Source organism: Corapipo altera, unplaced genomic scaffold (assembly GCF_003945725.1).
Source record: "Corapipo altera isolate COAL_440 unplaced genomic scaffold, ASM394572v1 268, whole genome shotgun sequence".
Classification (NCBI taxonomy): domain Eukaryota; kingdom Metazoa; phylum Chordata; class Aves; order Passeriformes; family Pipridae; genus Corapipo; species Corapipo altera.
The window spans coordinates 1,079,407-1,083,776 of NW_020884901.1; the positions used below are offsets into that span (position 1 = coordinate 1,079,407).

Consider the following 4,370-nt stretch of genomic DNA (forward strand, 5'->3'; position numbering starts at 1 on the left):
CCCCCCCCCGCACCCGGCCCCGCACCCCGAACGCGGGGGGACAGGGGGGCACTGCGGGAACAGGGGGAGCTGCGGGAACAGGGGGAGCTGCGGGAACAGGGGGAGCTGGGGCCCGGCCCGGCCCCGCCGCCTCCCGCCCCACCGCCCGGCCCGGCTGCGCTCCCTGCCCCGGAACGCGGCGCTGCCCCGCTCCTCCCCCGCCCCGAGGGCCGGCGCGGTGCCCGCGGGGCTCCCCGCGACCCGCTCCCGCCGGGGCCGCACCGCGGGACAGCCGGGGCGTTCCGCGGGCCTGAGAGAGGCACCGCCGAGTTCCTGCGGGAACCGGCCTGAGCGGGTCCGGCCCCACATCCATCCAGCGCTTCGCGTGGAAAACCCTGCACCCAAACCGCTGTGCTTTGCGGCTGCAGCGCTGGTGCTCGGGGCAAGCTGGATTTCAGTTTGAAATTCAACAGGGTTTTTTACAAGCGCACAGAAAGGTGAAAGCGAACGTGATTAACACAAGCGGAAGGAGCGAGGCTCCCCCGCGGAGGAGGGCGATCGGTCCCGGCTGGACAAGTGTCAGTTCTGTCAAACTTCTGCCGGGATGTTCGCGGGGAACTCCCCGCGCTGGCACAGCTCGGCGCTACCGCCAGCGAGAGCTGGAGCGGTGCACGGGTGCACCTCTGCCACTGGAACCATTTCCACCAGCCCTTGGCCAGTGAAAGGGAACACTTTCTATTGCCCTTTTTTTTTTTTTTTTATCAGTCCCCTAAGCCGGACGGGTTGAAGTGCCCCGAGCAATGAGCGTGTAGCCGATCCCGGCAGGGACGGGAAGGCTGCTCGCTGGGATCACTCCAGGCACCCGGGAAGGAGCCGCGCACGCACGGGGAGCCGGGACGGGGCTGCGGTTTCATCCCGTGTGTCCCGTGCCTGGGCCCCTCCGTGTTTCCAGATTCCTCCAGGTGTGCTGCAGCTGTCTGGAGAAGACAGCGGGACACAGTGACGCCCTTCCCCGCAGCACCGAGGGTTTGTTGTGTGCGTTCCCCGGGAGCAGCGGGAAAGGCCCGGTCCGCACCCTGTGCCTGAAGATGAGTTCAGTTCCCGAACATGCAGCTTCCAGGGAAGTGCTGCCGCCCCTCTCTCCACTCACTGCATCACCTACGCCCACAGCAGAGCTGGGGGGAACCTGCTGCCCGAGGCGTTTCGGTTCAAACAAGTCACTTTTTCCAGCAGACTCCACTCACGTACTTCAAGCTCCAAAGTCATTCTGTGTTTTGCAGAACCCGAAACATCATGGCAGGTCTTTACTCAAATGGCTTTTATCCCTCAAAACTCCTACTTTTAGGAAAACACTCTTGCAAAAGCAGTGCCACCTCCAGCATCCAGAGAGACCGGAAACTGTGGGATATTCAGATGGTTTGGGAAGATTTGAACTATTCCTTCTGGAAATGTCACTGGCTTTTGGGTTTGGTGTAAAGCTGTTTACACCAAGCCGATGGACATTCAGTGGATTCAGTTTGGATGAACACAAACAAGGTCCAGGGGCTGGAGCTTCTCCCCTTTCAGACACTGTAACAGTGGATCCTCTCTCCCAGAGCCTCTCTGATGGCACAGTTCCTCTCCGGGGTGCAGATGCCTGCACAGCTCTGCAGTGCTTCTCACTAGAGACAGAGCAATAGACACAACAGATGGAAACTAAGAGGCCACCTGGTTTTAAAGCAAATCATATCATCAATCTATCAGTGCAAAATCTGAAACATGGGAAAGTGCTTAGAGAAACAAAATTAATTCAATTTTTTTTTTCTCCAAACTCGATTTTCCCAAGGTCTGTTGATGTGCCATTTGCAAAAATGCATTTCTTTCTCTTAAAATGAGAATGTCAGTGGATTGAGGTAGAAGATTTTAAGTGCTTTACATCAAAACAATAACCAAAAAATATCTTTTGTTAGGCTGCCATAAGTTACCATCTTTCTATTCAGAAAAGCTGTTTTTAAAAATCTGCTACGTTCTTGTGCCCAGCTCCAAGATCGTGGTTTTTCATGGCTAAATTAGACAGACCAGACAGAATTAATTTAAATTATCAACAGCAATGCAGTTAAGAAAGAAAATTAAATTTCCTCAATTAAGTCTTGACAGAAATAGACTCTCTTTCATATCTGTACTGTTGTTCTGTGTGAAATTCTCTTCTAAACAACCCCTCAAGTGAGAACTTTCAGAAGATGTTTATTTCTTTCTTGTTTCCGTCCCTGTGAGAACAGCCAGAGATCAAGTCTCCTGAAGTGTAAGAAACGTATTTTATACACCATCTAAATGAGGGTGGCACCATTCACAGACCCTGCTACCCATTCCATTTAATCAGTTAATTATTTTATACAGGTCAAGGATGGGTTGATGTACAGTTTAACCTACAAGACTTAAAATCCCACTGATACAACTGCCCAAAGGGGTTCTCACTAGTCACTGCAGGCCTGTGAGGAATGGAGAAGTGCATAAATAATAGTATTTTAAATAACCTAATTTTTAACCTAAAATAAGAAGAAATAGTCTTTTATGCCTCTAAAGCATTCATGGCCTGTACTGACGTGGCTGAAGAGCACCCAGCACCTCCTCACTGTTCACAGCCCCACGGTGTAGCACTGACCCAGGGGAGCGGGGCCACTTCATGTGAATTGTTCCAACAGAGCCAGGCACAGGGAGCGAGCACAGAGTGTCCCTGGGGGCTGAGAAAATTGAACAGCAACATTCCTGCACTACTTGTGGTATGAAGATTCCCGGTAACAAGTCCGTTTTGGGAAAACTAGAACGATCTTGACCCAAATCTGTAAGGATTTTGAATCAACACACAGTCAATTTGATTGATTTACTTTATTCTGAGAGCTAAATGCAACTGTCACTGTATCCTTCATCCTGAGCCTGTTATCGATGAATTCCTGGCCCTACTGACTTAATATATGCCTATTGACTTATTTATTTTCCATTCCTAATAGCACACACTGAGCAGATTCTGCTAGAAGGTATTTTCATGGGGGGAAAAAAGCAACAAAAAAACCCTCAAGAAATGACCTTCTTCCTCAAAGGAGGACAGTTGTGTTTGAGGAGGGTCAGCGTGGCAGCAGGAGCTGGAGCAGGCAGGCTGTGGTCCCCTGTCCCAGCAGAGCTCAGCGTGTCCCCTCACATCCCCGGAGCAGGCTGAGCTCCGTGGCCGCAGCCCGAGCCTCGGCTTTCCGCAGGGCTGGGGTCCCGGAGGAGGCATTAATGCTGCAGGAATGCATTCCAGCGTGGAACGAGGGGAAAGGCAGCGCGGGATCTCTCCGCCAGATTGCTCACAGGAACACCTCTTTCTTACCGTGGTTAAGATGTGTGGACTGATCTCATGAGCGTTCGTGCAGCAGTTTGGTCTCTAACTGATAAGTGTGCTCAGGGAGGGCAGAAACACAACCCAGGGGGTTAAAAAGCGCTGCTCTCGGGGAAGATAAGGCAACCAAGGGCTGCCTCATGACCCGGGCAGCGCTCCAGCCCCGCCGCCTGCGGATCTCATCAGGGAACCAGATGTGACCAGTGGCAGAATATCCTCCCCAGCATGAGATCTGGAGTATGTGATTGCCATCCAGGAAAGGGAAGATGGGAAACTATGATGGGGAAAATGGCCTTTTTTATAGAGTTTAATTGCTTAGAAGAAAGACACGTTTTCTTTTACAGAAGAAGAGGTGCTCAAAAGCAGGCTTAGGAAGGTGTCTGGAGGAAGGAGCAGAAGGATTTTTCAGATGGACAGAAAACTGAACACTGCTTCCTCTTCCCTGGTGGTTGTGTGTTTGAAATGATGAAGTGGCAGCAGACAGTTCTCATTCATTTCTTTGGTCACTTGAAGCCAGGGTGGGGCGGTACAGAAAAAGGGGAAGAGGCCTGTTGTCCCCTCATCACAGAGCAGGAAATTGTGACTTTTCATTCATGAATTTGCTCATTCTCCTGTACAGAGAGGACAGCTGGGAGAGGTGTTTCACCCCAGCGGAGGGAACACCTCGGCACTGGCCTTAGCACACTGTCCTTGTTACGTGCAGGCCGTCCCTGTCGAGCTGCTGGGGGGTACTGCCAGCACCCCAACCACAGGGAGCTCCCAGTGTGAGTGCAGGGGCACGTGGAAGATGGAGTTTTTCAGGCACCCAGGATTGTGGTTGCTGCTAATTTTGGGGCGAGAGGGAGAAGGAGGAAGTTTTCTGCACAGAGCTGGAGCTGGGACATGGAGTAAGCTCCGTGTCCTGTACACACAGATATCACTCCCTGTGCTCCTGGGAGAGGAAGAGTTGGGAATGCCCTGTCTCAGCCCCAGCAAAGGGTTTGGAGGGGAAGCCTGTGCCCTGGGCTCTGTATTCAGACAAAGAGCAGAGCAGCAG

At 52.4% G+C, this 4,370-nt stretch overlaps 1 protein-coding gene across 1 annotated transcript in view; it reads right to left on the bottom strand.

The window, feature by feature from the left end:
* NEK6 (NIMA related kinase 6) overlaps positions 1–499 on the bottom strand; it is a 44,192-nt gene extending 43,693 nt beyond the window's left edge. The window contains exon 1 of the mRNA XM_027650097.1: positions 480–499. The gene's annotated coding sequence lies outside the window, so the exon portion shown is untranslated. The remainder of the gene's footprint in view (positions 1–479) is intronic.
* Between the last annotated feature and the right edge of the window lie 3,871 nt (positions 500–4,370).